Source organism: Bos indicus x Bos taurus, chromosome 12 (genome assembly GCF_003369695.1).
Source record: "Bos indicus x Bos taurus breed Angus x Brahman F1 hybrid chromosome 12, Bos_hybrid_MaternalHap_v2.0, whole genome shotgun sequence".
NCBI lineage: Eukaryota > Metazoa > Chordata > Mammalia > Artiodactyla > Bovidae > Bos > Bos indicus x Bos taurus.
The window spans coordinates 11035775-11054439 of NC_040087.1; the positions used below are offsets into that span (position 1 = coordinate 11035775).

The window sequence follows — 18665 nt, forward strand, 5'->3', positions numbered from 1 at the left end:
GCAGGGGAAGTGAAGTACCTAGATCTTTTTCCAGAACATAGTTTTCTTTCCATGTGAATGAAACCCAAATTGATGTTTTCTGTATTCTGATGACATCTGCAAAACTGAAGCATGCCTTAGAAACCTGAATAAGCTCACCTTAGCTTCAACCACGTTAAATGAAAAAAAAAAAAAAGAGAGAGAGAAAACCCCAAACCCACAAAGTCAATATGATCAAGGCAACAGGCTGACTTCCCTGTGCTCGGCCTTTTCACTGACACCCCAGGACAGCTCCGGGACGTGGAGGGCAGGCTGCGATTGCTCACTCACCCAGACCTGAAGGGCCAGTTCTCTCACATTGTTCTCCTCTTCCCACCATTGGCCGCTCGGGACTACCTGGTGTCAGGTTACATTCAGGCAGCAGCCACAGGACCTTGCAAAACCAGATCACATACCTAGACCTGTTCATACCTGTGGTCTCAAGATTAACCCTTGTTCTGAGCCTGGTCTGAAAATAAGAAAATTTAAAACCGAAGCGAAAAAAATAAAACCAAAGAGAAATACTCAACAGTAATCAGGTATTGTTTTAATCCTGGGTCATGAAAGAGGTTTTACTTTCTCCAAATGACTGAAAGTGATCATTGTCAAAATGTCATTAATTGATGCTTTTATTATGCAAATAAACTGACTGAAGGAGTTTTCTTTACTCCAAGCAAGCTAAATCTGAATGCTGATGAAAACACACCTGCTTGGGAACACAAATATGCTGAAATGTGCTTATCAGCAAGACCTGTTCGGGCAGTTAACAATTTTCTTCCTATAACAAACAAGAAACAGCTTGCAAGAAAGCTGTTTCATTTCTGTGGTTGTTTACTCTCCTGTTTAACATTTTCATCTCTTAAAACAGACATGCTGTAGAGCAGCGGGTCCCCCATTCCAGAAGACAGCACTTTCCCATCCAGAACACTGCTTCATTCTGGCCCAGAGTGAAGGGGAAAAGGCCAGGGATACTGCTGAAAAGCTCACAGGATATCTTGCTAAGGACACGCCTCCCCCCAACTCCAACTCCCACAATGCACAATATTCTTCTAGAAGAGACTGTTACTCTGTCCTAGGAAGTTTTCACTCTTAGGAAGAGATACACCATCAGCTGAAAACAAAATTGAAGGTCACATAGAAAGCTTAATGGCCACAGACTGCATTATTAGGTGACAGCTGCTCCATGTGTTCAACTGAGGGGTCCTTACTACCTTTAGTCTAGTTCCTCTTGTGGCTCTTCACCCTGCAATAGGAATAATTCACCAAAAATGAAAATAGAACCAACTGACTTCTCTACTTAAAAGTAATCAACATAACAGTGTAAATCAACTATACTTCAATTTTAAAAAACTAATCAGTGGCTTCCACTGCCTATAAGAAAAACTTCAAGTCCGTTAACAGGGCTGAAGTGGCTCTTCATGATGCCCCAAAAGGTATGAGAAAACGGTAGCCATCAGATGCGTAAAGCAGGATATCTGAACACCTGCACAGAAGAGTGAATGGGAATCGTTCACCGACCAAGTTTAAAAGGACACCCAGGCCACAATATTACGACTCTTCATTCCCATCTCAGAAACAAGTACACCGGCATCTCTGCATTTCATAGCCCCTCTTGGCCCACTGCCCCACCCCTGAGGTGAAGAAGCCAGAGTCCGTCCTGCTCCAGTTCCCCCAGCGCCCGTACATCCCACCCTGTCCCAGGCTTGCTGGCTCAGTTCAGAGCTTTCCACATCTTCTTGAGTGATCATAGCCTTTTATACCTGTGGCATTTTAGGTGCCTCTCCCAAGTCACACTGGGACCTGAGTCAAGGACACAAACTCTCGAGAAGCAAAGCACGTTTACCTTTTCCCAAGTCACCAGCAAGTCTGATGGACTCATCCTCACGCACAGAACTTCCTGGTCACTACGCGTGAGAAGCTCTCCAATTTCATAGCATACCCCTTTCTTCTTTGAACAATAAAAATCTATTTTCAGTAAGTTTGGCTATAATCAAACGATCCTGGTGCTCCATGTCAGGATCCTTAAAATGGGATTCTTTCTATAATCATCCTCATAATGACCTGGCTCATGCCTATGATGGTAAACTCGAGGACACCAAAAAACCTAGAAGCAGCAAAACCACAAGATGAGAAATGAGACAGTGGAAGGGCATGGGCTGAGTATAAATTACATACGTAACTTTATATTTTCCTATTGCACAAATCTCAGATTGAAGCAAACTTTAAATACTATTCACAGTTTATATAAAGATTTGTAACACAGGGAATTCTCTGGCAGTCCAGTGGTTAGGACTGCTTTTCACTGCTAAGGACATGAATTCGATCCCTGGTCGGGGAACTAGGATCCCACAAGCCATGCAGTGCAGGGGGAAAAAAAAAGAATTATAATACAGAACAGTTCAATTTTTAGGCCTTCTTACAACATCCATTTTCACAAGAAACCATGCTCTACTGATCAACTTGGTGGTTAAAAAAACAACTGATGATACTTAGTGAACTTCCCCTAAACTCAGCACTGTGGGAAAGACGAAGAGATAACGCATGGGCTGCCTTCTATGGAGCTTACAATCTAGTTCAGGAAACAAGACCAGGAGAGAAAATAACTGAACACTGAAAGTCAGCATTTAATTAAACGTTAATAAAGCTGGCCAATACTGCAGCATTTCTGAAGAAAGGACGGGCAAATGGGTCAAGGAAACACTTTAGACAGTGAAGGCCTTAAACTCAACCTTCAAGTGAGGCAGGATGTGGAGAGACTGTACGGAAAGGGAAAGACAGCCAGATATAGTGTGTGTGCACACATGTTTCCTTAGACAGGCATACATGTGTACATGCGTGCACATGTGCATGGATGCGCATCTGTGTGAAGGCTGAGACACAAAGGAATAAAGAGAATTAAAACCGACCAAAGTGGGCATCCCTGGTGACCCAGTGGTGGAGAATCCACCAACCAACGAAGGAAACACAGGTTGGATCCTTGATCTGGGAGGATCCCCCAAGCTGTGCTGAGGAGCAGCTGTGCCCACGTGGCACACCCCTGCAGAGCTGTCCTCCAGCCACGGAGCCCAACCGCTAGAGCTCCTGAGCCTCACACCCGAGGGCACACGCTCCAAGAAGGGCCACCACACCGCAGCTGGAGAGTGGCCCCCGCTCGCTGCAACCAGAGAAGAAAAAGCCCCAGCAGCAGCGAAGACTCAGCATACCCAAAACAAAAATGAATGAATGAATGAATAAACAAAAACCAATGACCAGAGTAAGTTTGGAGACAGTTAACAGGCTGACCAGAGCTAAGAGTTGACAACAGCAAACAGTAGAAAATGTGAACCAAAGCAAAACCAAATTATGGAGAGTCTTGAAAGTCAGGCAGTGGAATGCAGGCTTGATTTGGAAAGAAGAAGTGGAAAGTTCCTGGAGGTTTTCAAATCCGGTTGCAGCAATACTGTGTGGTCCCCAAGATTACGAAGCCCAAAGCAAGGGGGTCGGGAAACTACCATCTAAAAATGATGAGGACAGTTTAAACAAACATCCCATAGCTTGACTTCTACACTGATATTAATAACTTCTAGCTGCTGATGTGTATACTATCCTCCTTAAATTCTTCATTAGTTACGTGTAACAGAGATTCTCCACAATGGTTTATAAATCACCCAGGGTATAGGAAAATTATTTAAAACAAGCAAAAATTACTTCACTAGTTTACATCAAGTTTTTATTCTTTGCCTAAGGATTAAAAGAAGGCAGAAATAGAAAAATAAGATTTAAAAAAAGATATGACTCATTACCATACAACCTTTCTTACAAGTTAATCAACTGAACCTCAAAACTGTCCTATATCCATCTGGACACTACAGAAACTTTGAAATATATGAACTCGCTGCATCTGTGGATGACTGCATATTGCAGCTTATAGTATTAAGTATCTTGAAAAGATGATGCTGATTCAGTTATTTAGTGAGGAAGGATATGACATCCATGACTGATGAAAGTTTCTTACTCATTTAATAGAGACTTCTGGCACCAACTTTCAGTGCATCTTTACTTTCTTCTAGGACAATGTTTAGAAGAAAGAAGTTCCTGTAAAAATGTCTATTTGCATTAAACTTGGCTCTTTGTTAGATGCCTTTTCTGCTTTGTGGCTTTGCTTGACTCTTCAGAAGTTCAAGAATTCAAAGTTGCTTTAGTAGATGTAGTGGGCACTTACTAGATTTTTAAAAATACTTTAGCATGAAGACACACTTAGAAATTTTACAACAGCACAATAAGGTCCACTTATATCATAATTTGTTGGTAATCAGATCAGATCAGTCGCTCAGTCGTGTCCGACTCTTTGCGACCCCATGAACTGCAGCACGCCAGGCCTCCCTGTCCATCACCAACTCCCGAAGTTCACTCAGACTCATGTCCATCGAGTCAGTGATGCCATCCAGCCATCTCATCCTCTGTCGTCCCCTTCTCCTCCTGCCCCCAATCCCTCCCAGCATCAGGGTGTTTTCCAATGAATCAACTCTTTGCATGAGGTGGCCAAAGTACTGGAGTTTCAGCTTTAGCATCATTCCTTCCAAAGAAATCCCAGGGCTGATTTCCTTCAGAATGGACTGGTTGGATCTCCCTGCAGTCCAAGGGATTCTCAAGAGTCTTCTCCAGCACCACAGTTCAAAAGCATCAATTCTTCGGCGCTCAGCCTTAATTTACAAAACAAGACATATCATATCACGTGTGCTAAGTCACTTCAGTCAAGTCCGACTCTTTGCAACACTATGGACTGTAGCCCTCCAAGCTCCTCTGCCCATGGGCTTCTCCAGGTAAGAATACTCGAGTGGCTTGCCATGCCCTCCTACAGGGTATCTTCCCTACCCAGGGATCAAACCCACATCTCTTACGTTTCCTGCACTGGCAGGCAGGTTCTTTACCACTAGTGCCACCTGGGAAGCCCGGCATATACATACTGCTTAATTCTTAAACATCTTTACAACCACTGATGTTGCTGTACAGACAAAAAACCATGATACTTATCCTCAAGGAATTAAGAGAGAGATAATAATAACAAATTAGAAAAAAAATAAGAAAATAATAGCTACAGGTACCAGGCTTCATATTAAAGTACTTTGCTGTATCTGTCATTTAATCGTCATGTCAGTAACAACCATGGCTTCAGAGACCAACCAAATAAGAGCAAGGACTTTGTCATGGTCACCACCAAACCCCCACAGCTTACCTAGAGGGTCATGAACAATATTTGTCAAAGAAATACTCAAGATGCTCAGAGACAGTATGAGTACATGTCTGACCTCAGCTCACACTCATTCATTCACTCATCCATTCAACAAATATCCCCTGAGTACCTACAACATGTCAGACTCTGTTCTAGGTGGCAGGAATACAGGAAAAAACAGACCATTTCTGCCTTCATAGGGTTTCTAATCTAGTGATCTTGATGATCCCCCTCAAAAAATTCTGCTTTAAAAATGTGGGATTGTCAGGCAATATGGCTGTCCTACAACCCATAAACAGAAGCCCTGCCCCTCTCCTTCACATCTAACTCCCAGCTACCGCCAAACCCCTGACAACTGGACACAGAAAATGTGACCTCTCTAAGTGGAAGAGCTGTGGGATAACTTCTTACCTTTCAGACAGTCTATAGGTACATAAGGAGAGGGGAAGGGAAAATTTGAGGTGAAAACAGATACAGCTAAATCCAATGGCCAACTTCTTACAGGCAAACCTCAAGGCTACTATTTCCCTTTAATTTTTAATTTGACTTTTGAGTTAATTGAAATTTAACAACAACTGAAAGGCTTATAGAGAAGGGGATGGCAACCCACTCCAGTGCTCTTGCCTGGAGAATCCTCATGGACAGAGGAGTCTGGTGAGCTGGAGTCCATAGGGTCGCAAAGAGTCGGACTCGACTGAGCGACTAACAAAAGGTTTATTGGGGAGTTTTCTTTTTTAAACCATTCCCTTCACAAACATAAACACTTCAAGGAGAAGATTACATTCCCCTTGTATTGTCTTCTCCTATATACTAGGTAGCCTTCAGAAGTCATATTAGTACTATCTATATTCTTTTATTTATTTCACAAGGACTCACGAGGGACCTACCTGCTAGACACCGGTGGGTAAGAGTTGACAGGAAAGAGACAAGTAGCTAAGACACTATGGACAATCAGTCTATAAGCTGAGACCAAAGATGCAGCAGAAATAGATACAAAACTTATTTTCCCATGTTATTCAGTATTATTTGCTGGGGGGACATTCCAGATAGAAGGAGCTAAGGTAAACCTAAAAGCTTAAATCACTGAATAAAGATGAAATGGGAATTTAATGAAAACAAACTTTTTCCTAAAAGCACGCAGGATCTGGCATCAGAAGACCTGTGTTCAAATCCTAGTACTGCCATTTAATAACTTTATTTCCTTGGGTAAGTCAACCTCTGTGACCTTTCTTTCATCATCTTAAAAGTTGTACCTACTAAGATTTTACTTTGTAAACCACCAAGTGCTCTAAAACTTTTAAAGAATATTGATACACCAAAAAAAAAAGAATGCATATCAAAATTTGAGACCAATATATTAGCTTATCATTTCATATTGAAGGCCAGTTTTTTATGACCTACAAAAATTTCACAAAAAGTAAACACATTTTCATATTTTCTCTAACTGTGATCCATACAATCCATAAATACAAAACAAGCCTGTGACATGCCTAGGATTGACAAGTGACAAAAGTTTAATGAAACAAGCTTTACACTTAACGTGTCCCCTAATGGGAAATTAGAGCAGCAACTGTACATCTGTGTCTCTGTTCCTCTCATCGTGGTTTAACTGACAGGAAGCAGAGAACAAGATATGGCATACAAACATCAAGTACTTCCTGCCTTCTCTGCTACATCTTTATGTCTTGTTTTATAAATAGTCCAATCATCTATGTGAAAATGTATCAAAGCCTGGTGCCAGAAGCATAAAGATGTAATTGGTAAAGACTGTTTATGAAAACAGAACAAATAAAAAGGTATTCTGAGGTGGGGATCTAAGTTCATTTCACACATGAAGACTCATTATTAATAGTTTTCTCGAGAAGTATTTTTAGGAGTAAACACCTTTCAAATTAAGACTTGAAAATCACAATGATGGACTACAAAATGAAATGTCTGAACAACAGAACAGCCCTCAAACTATTTTACCCAACTGGTTAGATAAATAACATTTGACCACCTGGATAGAAGACCTTCCCATTCAGCTTTTACCTCTCATAAAAGATAACCACCACTCAAAACGGAAACAAAAATCCTTCCAACAGGCAACTCAAAACAGCAGTAAGGATAGCTTGCCTCTTGGATCCCTGGCCATTTTTGCCATGGCTCTGGTAAGCACTTTTTCCAGGTCGCCATTCGTGTCCCTCCTGCCAATCACACGATCTCTACCCGCTTGTTCTCTTCTCAGAATATCCAAAACTTGGCTCATACCATTTATTCACATATGCTCACCCATCAACTATAAACAAACCAAACAGAACTCCATTCCTAATAGGTCAAGTCTTGCTGTTTTAAGTAAGTCATTTAAGAGAATTTAATATACACATAAAAATCAACTTTAAGCATGGCACCATGCTCCTAAAGTAAGTAACATTTCTTAAAATGAGTATCCTGGATAACAACTGCGTTTTTATTCAGTATTTTTCAATGAAAATATACTTTTCAGCAGAGTAAGAGCCTAGCGCCTTCCCAGCATATCTGTAGTATATCTCTGCTCTTGCTTGTCAGTGTATTGCCCTCAACTGTCCCAGTGTCTAGGGAATACATGCTCCCTGAGCCTTAAGGGAAGTGTCCGTTTCCTTACACATTAGCTCCCTTGCCACAGCCTGTGGCTCTGATGCTCTGTCAGACCACCCTGTGTGAGGGTGCTCAGTCACATCCAACTTTTTGCCACCCCGTGGACTGTAGCCGCGCAGGCTCCTCTGTCCGTAGGATTTCCAAGGCGACAATACTGGAGGGGTTGCCATTTCCTATTCCAGGGAATCTTCCCGACTGCAGAGATCAAACCTGAGTCTCCTGCATCTCCTGCATTGGCAGGAAGATTCTTTACCACTGTGCCACCTGGGATGCCCTCGAACCACTCTAAATGGTGAGAAAAGTCTCAGGACGTCTGCAGAGAACCTAGTGTGTACCACCTTCTTGACAATCATTTGCTAACAAAGGCAGGCAACTGTTTTATTCTACCAAGTGCAGATGAACAGTATGTCTTCCTTTCAGTTTATTTCTAAGACTAACAGGTTATAAATTAGCCCATAACAACCACATATCTGTCTCTGGTCCATAGACAAAAGGATCAAATATAACACCCAGTTTTAACAGTTCAGACCATAAAGTATTTTGAATAAACAAATAACTTACACAAATCTTCTATTTCTAAATACAAATTGTCTTAACTGTCTCTGAAACTAAAACACATATAAGTTTAATTCTGATTAATTCTAATTTAAATCTAAAATCTTCACATTCTTCTTCTTCATGGTTTAATATATATATGTGTTTTGTGTGGTATATGTTAAACCTTATATAAATAGTATGATACTGTATATATTCTTCCAGCATACTTGAACAAGCTTCTTTAAGACATAAAATTCTGAATAAATACAAAGGTTACTTGGAAAGGAATTTTAAACATTCGCGAGGATTTAGTGCTTAGAAAAATATTATTACCAAAAAAAGATAAGTCATGATTATTTGGCTTCCACTGTAACAAAGAGAAATATCTTAGATACACAAAGCAGCCCATCTTCAACGATGCCTCTCACAACATGTTCTGACCTTCTGCAGAACAAAGGTAGCTCACCTTAAGAATGTCCTATGCAGAGATCTTAACAAGTTCAGGGGTCTAACCCCAGTAGTCTCTTTCTAACTTGCGTGAAAGGTGCAGTCTACACACCACCACCAACACTGCATTGGTTCCATCAGTATGGCTACGTTCTAAATTGCAGTAAGAAAATCTCTGGCTGCTGTATTCCCCAGCGTCAAGAATACTACAGGCAATAAACAATTGTTGAATGAATCGGTAAATTATATAGGAGGAAAAGTAATATAATTAAAAAAAAATCCAGGAGACCCCTGAATTGCATGACTTAGGAGAACCCTTTCAATTACATAAATCCTATGACTTCTACTTCCATTTGTTCCTCTGTGTTCCTGCTACTACAAATAGAGACACCCTGGAAAACAGCCCAAAAAAGAGAGCCAGGGCAATCTGATATTTTGAGAACTTAATGAAAACTTTGATTTCTTTCTTCCCCCACTATGGACACATATGCAAAGTTGTGTTTACCCAGGGCTTGCATTTCTTTGATAATAAACCACTGTGTGTTCATTCCCAATTAAAAATAGAGAGCATGCGCACATGCCAGGGGATGACTTTGAAAGAAAGGTCCATGTTTCCCTTTTTATAGCAAATCCCACATTTACATTATTGAATTTTGGAAATCTTATATGAAGATTCCATATCAAGTTTATAACTAAAGATGCAAGAATTACTATCATCATAAGTAAGAATTTTAAGGAAACAAGATGAAACACATATCAGGAAGCAAGACGGAACACTAATTATGGCAATAAATCTGGTTAGATGTAAAAGTCTAATTCAAGGTATTTGCTAGTTAAAAGTTTATCAGTATATTGGTTATACCCCAATACGAAATAAAAAGTTTAAAGCTTGGGGGGGGAAAAAGTTTATCAATGTCAATTAACACTATATCAATTATGTTTTAAGAATCTTTGTTCTAAAATGTATTTTTGAAAAATATTTGAAAGTGACGATTCTAAAGGCTAAATTATTTCAAACAAACTATTATCTCCAACTGGTTAATGGATGTCAACTGGAAATTATCATTTACTCATCAGAAGTATGCCTAGAGCCATCTTGTTAGTTATAGGGGACAGATATACAGTCTTACGTATAACTTAATTCTGAATCTAGCTCATCTCCTTCATTGAAATGATGATTTTTTAAACTGATGTAGAGTTTACTCACCACTTCTTTTTTAAAAATCAACTTCTGGTCCTCATCAAATTAAACATTATTTCTCAGTTATATATAAATGTGGAGGGAAAATAATCTACCCCTTACATAGCACAACTTACTATGAAGTAGTTCAACCAAAGAAAGAATACAATGACATGCCCATCACCCAGCTTTATATTAACATTTTTCCATAATTTGTTTCAGAGTCTTAAGAATAAAAAAGTCAAATATAAATATGCATATATCCCTCTCCAATCTCTTCTTACCATTCTAAAATTGCTGTTGCCCAACTGCCTATATTTTTATAACTTTACTTCATATGTATCAATGATAGTACTGTTTTTATGTACGTAACAGTGATTTTAATGTATCTATCACAAAATTTTTACTCAAAATTGTTTGAAATAAACTCTAGTTTATAAATGGGAGGCATGCTAAACCGCTGAGTGTTTAGTGGTCAAATGTACTAATGCCCACAACTTATTCTAAAGACATCACCTGCCCACTTTTTAGGGTCCTAGCTTCCCTGGTGGCTCAGCAATAAAGAATCTGCCTACAATGCAGGAGATACAGGAGACTCAGGTTCAATCCCTGGGTCAGGAAGATCCCCTGAAGAAGGGAATGGCAATCCACTCCGATATTCTTGCCTGGAGAATCCCATGGACAGAGCGGCCTGGCAGGCTACAGTCCACGGGGTCGCAGAGTCGGACACGACTGAAGCAACTGAGCACACGCTGGAAGGTTTGAGCCCCCAGGGCAAACCACCATGACAAGAGGCTGAAGGAGCAAGAAGGCATCGATAGCATCTCTTCTTAGGAAAGACAATGAGAAGCTCTAGATTATCTTTAATTTGCATTCTCCCCATACACATTGTAAACTCTTCACATACCTCATTGTGACGATATAATAAAGAACTCTTGCACGTATGTTCCAAGAATTACATCAAGAGTGTTCCCAAACTGGACACACTCTACCACCATCAACGAGATGGTAAATACGTTCCAGACAATGCAGTATTATACTGCAGTTAAAATCAATTAAGATAAATCTCATAGAGTTAAATGAAAGAAACAAGTCACTACAGAGTATACATGGTATGATCCATTTCAGTAAAATCCAAAGGGGTAAAACTATAAAGAAAGGGTTATCACAAAAACCAGAATAATAGTTATTTTTAAGGAAAAACAAACATGGGCAGAGTTGGGGATTTTTATCTTAATAAACATGCTCTATTTCTTAGCCTAGGCTGTTGTGACATGGGTAAACACTATGTAAGAACATTTAAACTGTGTGTGTGTGTGTGTGTTTTTGTTTTATTTTTAAACTTTACATAATTGTATTAGCTTTGCCAAATATCAAAATGAATCCATCACAGTAAACTGTGTATGTTTTATACATGATCCTACACTCACATTTCATAGTTTTCAAGAAAAAAGGATAAAGAATTGCTTTACTACAACACACAGGTTCCATTGAGTATTTTGATACAAAAAACAAGATGCACAGAAACTAAGTTATTAAATCAACAGCTCATTTTTATTGTTTTATTATAAAATCTTCTAGTTTCGGTGTTTACAGGACTGTTTTCTAAAACACAGAAACTAACCAATTTTCTTTCATTTAATTTCTAAAACCATACAACTCTGCACAAATACAATGACCACTGAATTATTGAGCATCTACCACATAAATTATGACCTCTATGTGACTTGACATCACTTAAAGTCACACTGGTTCCTGCTACCTTGAAGAACTTCTATTCTATAGGATAGAAGATGGGGAAAAGATAGATCCAAGAAAATACAAATTTGAAAATTCAAGAAATCAAAAACTTGTATAAGTGGCTGCCTCTAGGCAGGAGGACTGAGATGGGGAAGTGGTAGAAGAGAGAGGCTGCTTTTCACTAAAGGCTTTTTATTAGGTTTTTAAAAATGTGCAACACTTTGATAGTTTTTTAATATAAAAATTATTAAATCAATCTTCATAAATCTAGAAGGCATTCATATTGTTTACATTTGTGCTTTTTTTTTTTTTGATGCTAGCAATCAATCTCAAGCTACAAAATATGGAGACAAAAAAGAGCTGATATCTTGCTATGCTATGCTAATTTGCTTCAGTCGTGTCCAACTCTGCGACCCAATGGATTTAGCCCACCAGTCTCCTCTGTCCATGAGATTCTCCAGGCAAGAATACTAGAGTGAGGTGCCATGCCCTCTTCCAGGGGATCTTCCTGACCCAGGGACAGAACCTGAGTCTCTTAAGTCTCCTGCATTGGCAGGCGGGTTCTTTACCACTAGCACCACCTGGGAAGCCCCTGCTACCTCGCCATGCAGCATTAACAGGCACATGGAAAGGCCTCTGAATTCCAATAGGGGTAAATGAACGAAGGTGAAAAGACAAGTTTACGAAGAGTTTTCTGATGATGACAATGGGGTTATTAATTCAGATACTTATTACTGGAAGAGAAGGAATAAGAAATGTTTCAGCACAGAAATTTATACAACCAAAGCTCAGCTGCCTAATTTATCCCCTCTACCAACAAAGCAAACTGCACAGGAACTATTTTTTTCAAAAAGGGTGGATTCCTATACATTTATTGTATAGATCACCAGCCACTTTTACTCTAGTACATAGATCAACTGACAAGACACAAAGGTAGAGGTGACAAATAACTTTCCCATTAGGAGCTCCTCTTTACTAACGGGAGAAAGATTGCTCAGAAAGTTGAAAACTGCCCAAATCAATTAGGTTGACTCAATGATATTACTAATTTAATTCTTACCATTTAAAGGAAGCAGCTCCTAAGCAAAGGAACAAAATATTCTGATCAACTGACGGAGGCAAAATTACATTCAGACCACTCAACTGATGGGACTCTTCTTCTTATTTAAGAGTCTGTGCAGTCTAGACAATATGTCATGCAAAGCCTACAAATATGCAATCCATTATGCAGTTAAATGTCCAAAGAAATTTCAAAAACCATATTCAAGTATTACATGGCAAAAAAAAAAAAAAAGTTACTCCCTCCCAGACTCAAACGATAACAAATAATAACAGTATCTCTGAGGAAAGAAGAGTTTTCAAAGACTGTGAATGTTACCCCACAGCAAGAAGGGGCTTTTTTTTTTTTTTTTTTGCCCTATCCCAAGGAAAAGGGAATGGAGAGTTACCATGAGGCACCAAAGGGAACTAAAAAAAAAAAAAACAACCAAATACTAACACTGGGAGAGTGATGGTTCACTGAGAGATAAAGAGGCTAATTAAGCCTGAAAAACAAAAACAATTAATTATATAATGTGGTCAAGATGGCTGTCAGTGGACAGCCAGAGGAAGAAAAGCCAAATTAGAGAAAAGGACACAGAAGAGCCACAACGTTGAAAGACAAAGCCCAGCAGAAAACCAATAGAGAAAGGGAGCACTGCGCAGGGAGCTGAGGCTAGGTAAGTCCTCGCCATTCTTCTTATTAATACTTCCTAGAGCCTGTGGGTTTCCAAATGCCACTGTTCCTTAAAAATTCAGACATTAAAATGCTAAGTAACTGATTAATCACTCTTCACAGCTCTTAAACCTGCAAACTCTCTTTCTGAGAAAGTCATCTAGGGTACTTATTAAAATTGCAGATGGATAAGCCAAACCCCAGGGCCTAATAAACCAAAATCTCTAAGTTGAAACCAGGTGATTCTCTGTTACAACAAAGGTCAAAAATTACTACTTTAAATGTAGCATATTACCAGGCAGGTGTTAATTATTTCTGTGGTTACAATGTGTATGCATCCAAGATTAAGCTAAGGGCCACATGTCCTTTACAGGTCTGCCACCACTACAGCAGGACCTGCCCAACCGAGCAGCAAGGGTTTAATGCCGCAAATGTAATAGTAACGGCCTGTACACTTGTGCCTGATACTCTGTCCAAGGTTGAAAAAGATGGAGAAACAGAATACAACACCTCTGCCCTCTAAGAATTTACATTCTTATTCTTTTTTTAAATTTTGGTTTTTTAAATGTTTGGTTTAATGTGTTGGTTTCTGCCACACAATACTGTGAATTATTGTATAATTATACAGCCACAATTATCCACACATCCCCTCCTCCCCTGCCACCCCTCTCCCCCAACCGTCCCGGCCGGCAGAGCGCCCCAGGCTCCCTGTGCTACCCGGCACCTTCCACCAGCTCTCCACCTTACCCCATAGTGTGCGTGCGCTGAGGCCACTCTCTCCATCTGCCCCACTCTCTCCCTCCCCGGCTGTGTCCGCAAGTCCATTCTCTACCTCGGGGTCTCCATTTCCTCTCCGCATATAGTTTCATCAATACCGTTTTTCTAGATTCCATATATCTGTGTTAATATGCTATATTTGTTTCTCCTATACATTCTTACTCTCACTGAAGATACTCTTCCAAACCTGTACAAATAAAGGCTACTCATTCTTCAATATTCCTCAAGACTCATAGACCTTTCATGCCCATTTTAAGTCTCGGTCACCTGTCACCTCTAGGCAAGCAATCTGAACCAAAATTTAATAACTCTGTGGTTTTGTTTCATTCTTTATTTATTTCACCTATGTTACCACAACCTATTTTCTCGGTAAGACTCTAAGTTTGTGAGACTAGAGCCCAGATTTTGTAGACTTGTGTGCCCTGTTTATTGTTTAGGACAAGGATGACCACCACATTGTGGAAAATTTGATAGCAAATTAGGTTAGGGGACTCAGAAATTTAAGGATTCAACAGTCACATGAAAAGCAATTTAAAAATCCAGATTTCAGACCTAAAGAAAGGCAGATCTAAGGTAAATTTCAACCACCACAATAAAACATATCAAAAAGTTAATAGACAAAGATTCTGTATTCCCCAGACAGTTCTAAGAATCAAGTGCCTGGTATATGAAGTAAACCTTCAAAGAAGAAGGTACAACAAATGGAATGAGATTATTACTTATGGGAAGGTTAAATTCAAGATTATACTTATGTTAGAGTTTAGAGGCCTCCAGGTTTTGCAAACATATGCAGTTTTACACACACTTTAATAGAACAAGGCATCATATGAAACAGTATTTGTCCTACCAAAAGAAGATGAGGTAAGATTAAAGTGGAAATAAATCTGTCTTCGTATCTAGGAGTTCAAAGCAAATTCCCATCTTCCTTAGGCCCATCTTATACAGGTAATGTCACAACACTTCAACTATGAAAAAATTCTAATAGTGAGAAAAAAGCTGCTGTAGAAATTAAACAAATGCCTTGTCCTCTCTCTGATGAAAAAGGAAACTAGTCTGAACAAATTTTCAAAATCATTGGTTAACTCATTTGGCCATACCTTATCACCAAAATCATCACCAAGGAACTTAATGTAAGATTTTATTCACTCCTGAGGCAACACAGACCATTTCAAACAAAGCATCATTTGTTGGTGGGGGCTCAACTGAGCAGCTGCAGTCTGGAAGGCCTGCAGTCCAGCACGACCTAACCTTGAGCAAGTCACAAGACCTCTCTGGGCCACAGTCTCAACTTTAAAAGTGAGGCAGCCGAACGATCTTCAATCTTTTAATGCGAAGTTCTTCAAACTGGTCATTCTAAGTTTAATTCTGATGACTCACTTTAACTTCTATTCAACTTTATGAAAGGAAAAGGGTGGGAAGGGGACTACATAATAAGTCATACTGGTTTGCCTTTGCTTCTGTTTTTTTTTTTTTCCCTCCCTCTCCTTGAAGCCCCACTTCAGTCTTCTCCACATAACAAGAAACCAAAATATACGATTCGTATTTATCTTTATTTAAATTGCAATGGTGTCTTAATTTTAATATACTAAATTCTTCTACTTTAATAAATGAAATCTTAATTATTTGCTCATTTGTGCGCCCCTTGATTTTTCTCTGTGGGTCACTGGCCTTAAAAACTCAATAAAAAGAAAGAAAGGCAAAAGTTTCATTAAATTTTTCACACAGAGCAGACCAGAAGTAAATACAGCTTCTGCTTACTCAAAAGCTGACTAAACCGGCAATATGCAAACAAAGATGATAGCAAATGGCTCAGAGCTAAACTGGTAAAATGTCTGCTTATGCCTGTCAATTGAGATCTGATAACAGGAACAATCTTTTCAAAGAGTAAGAAATAATAATTGACTGCCTTTCTATCTTCCCTTTCATCTGACAGGCCTTCAGTCACTTATAAAAGTTATTAACAGCGAATCCTCGATGAGCTAGCTAAATATCATCACAGTCAACAATAAATGACTTGCCAAGTTTGAGTTCTGAAAACTGTATTTGGAAGCACTGCATATTCAAACTTTACTTTCATTCAGATTTTAGTTTCACAAAATAACTTTTTAAGTAATATACTGCTGCATCCAGTTTCTCAGAGCACCTAGAATTTGAAGGGACAGCGTTATATACACTTGACAAAATCTCCTAATTTCCATAATGAGAACTATTTCAGGAAAGGACTAAGTAATCTTTTCTTAGTTTTTAATTTTTAATTCAAAACAAGCAAATTTTAAGAACAGTTGTATAGACGGAAGGTCAACATTCTTTTTTTTTAACACAAATCAAAATCCTGCATTTCCTCAGAAACTAGTTATGCTTCTAAGGTTGCTACTCTGAACAAATTTCTAGTGTGAATTATAAAACTTTATTATTTTTTCCTAACTGTAAATGAATCATTCTAGCCTTTCTTCCTCTTTAATAATCACTTTTACTTGTTATCTAAATGACCGTGCATTTTATCCAAACTTACATTCGGTTTCAAAATTAAATGTTTAGTATAAACTTCATTAACTTTAAAGAAACAAAAAAAAAAATTACAAAGAATATTACAGTCAGTGAGCAACACCTATGACTGAGTTGTCTACACACTTCCCCTTAACTAAAATGCTAAAACAAAAGCATTGCCCTTCAACTTCTTCCTTAACACTCAAATCACACATGAATAATACAGTTTGCTTAATTGTAATTTACAGGGCACCCTCACAAATATAGTCACATTTTTAAAAATTAGAATTTGACCTCGTTTCCTTTGTGGTATTAAAAAAAAAAAAATCAAGAAAAGTCTCCTTTATTCTCAAGTCACACAGAGGGGAAAAAGAAATCACAGAAAATAAACTGCTTCATCAAGAAGATCTCAAAGTTTCCAGAATCTGAATGCTTTGTTTCCCCCTAGTAGGAAAGTGCAATCAGGCATGGGACCGCGACACACATTTTCCCAGAGAGTTAAAGATCACATTCAGCCATGTTCTCCGACAGGTAAGAAGCACCCTCCCCGTTTAGCAGCCCAGGAAACAGCCAGAAGCAGACACGCAAAATCTTAATGTGTTACCTTCCAATATTCTCGTTCTCCTTAGACACTGTCCTTTGGGCTGGAAAGTAAAAAGCTATCCGGCAAGTTTTGTGCTGTTAAAATGGCTCCTGTAGATTGGGGAAGTGGTGTCTGTGCTTCAGCTTATGAGTCATACGTGAAACTGAGTGTTTCTGAGGGAGGCACGCCCATGTTGCTGTGGACCCAGTTACTCTGCTAGGTCAAACATGCAAATCCACAGGTAAAAACGGGGCAGAGAGACAGCAAAGGGGGAGAGGCAGAGCCAAGCAGCCAGACCTCCCTTGATTAAACTATTACTCAGCCCAGGTTAATTACCATGATTTAAAATTCACAATAAAACAGAGTCAGAATCTAGAAGGAAGCAAAACGAAAAACCTGCATGCTGTTTAAAAAAAAATACAAATAGCAACTTTTAAAAGTTACTTTAATATAGCAACTAAATATAAAGATGAAAGGGAAAAAAGGAGGGGAGGGGATGGAAGGGAGACAGCAAACTTTCTGCCTTTGAATGTAACAATGGCCGGGGAAGCCTAACCTGGCTACTCATTAACTCTTATATAAAAGGTGTATATTGCTATGTAATCTGGAAAAGCCAGCACACTGAAATACCAGATGCAGATTTATAAGTTCGCTAAACAGATAAAATCCACTAGAAAATTCAAAGTTCAGTGGAAAAATAAGTGTGAATTACTAATCTGGCTTTCAGACTAAAAAAAGTAAACTTGGGGTTAGAAAGGAACTAAAGTCCAATACAGCAAAATGATTTTAAATAAAACTGCAAGCTTGATGAAACCCTGTTTGAATCAGATTATCAATACGATCGTGGTTCATAACTCTACTACTCCCAAGTGGTAGCCACAGTTCTCTTGACCTTTCAAACAGAACTGTCCACAAATAAAAGCCAACCATGGTATGCCCTGGAGAGCCCCAGGGTGTCAACACGTGGCTGGTGAAGTTTTGCTCTCCAAGTCCCTGTCCATCTGACAAGGTGCCCAAGCAGCTGAAACTGCAGTCACTACAGATATTTACCCTGTCCCTGGCTGCGTATATATTAATTTCTTCTAAGAGCCTAAATTGATCAGAATGGCTTGAAAGAATTAAGCACTTCCAAAAGTACTTTAAAAGCGCAGCTCACTGGCTAGCCTTCATCCTAATCTTTTACAAAAAATAAACAGGATTTAGCAAGGTCTCCTCCCCTCAGTTAATTACTTGGAAGTAATCATTCTGCCCTACTAGAGGCACAGCTGAGGGGACAAGCTGTCACTGACTTAGGAACTTTGTAAACTGCTACAAAACACAGTGACTGTGAACCAACTTTCTGCCCGCTGTGTGC

The 18665-nt window shown here is 39.1% G+C and overlaps 1 protein-coding gene across 2 annotated transcripts in view; it reads right to left on the bottom strand.

The window, feature by feature from the left end:
- ELF1 (E74 like ETS transcription factor 1) overlaps window positions 1-17626 on the bottom strand; it is an 86144-nt gene extending 68518 nt beyond the window's left edge. Inside the window, exon 1 of one of the 2 annotated variants that reach the window (XM_027557117.1) lies at window positions 17333-17626. The gene's annotated coding sequence lies outside the window, so the exon portion shown is untranslated. The remainder of the gene's footprint in view (window positions 1-17332) is intronic. The other variant, XM_027557121.1, reaches the window with a different exon arrangement.
- Window positions 17627-18665: the final 1039 nt, after the last annotated feature.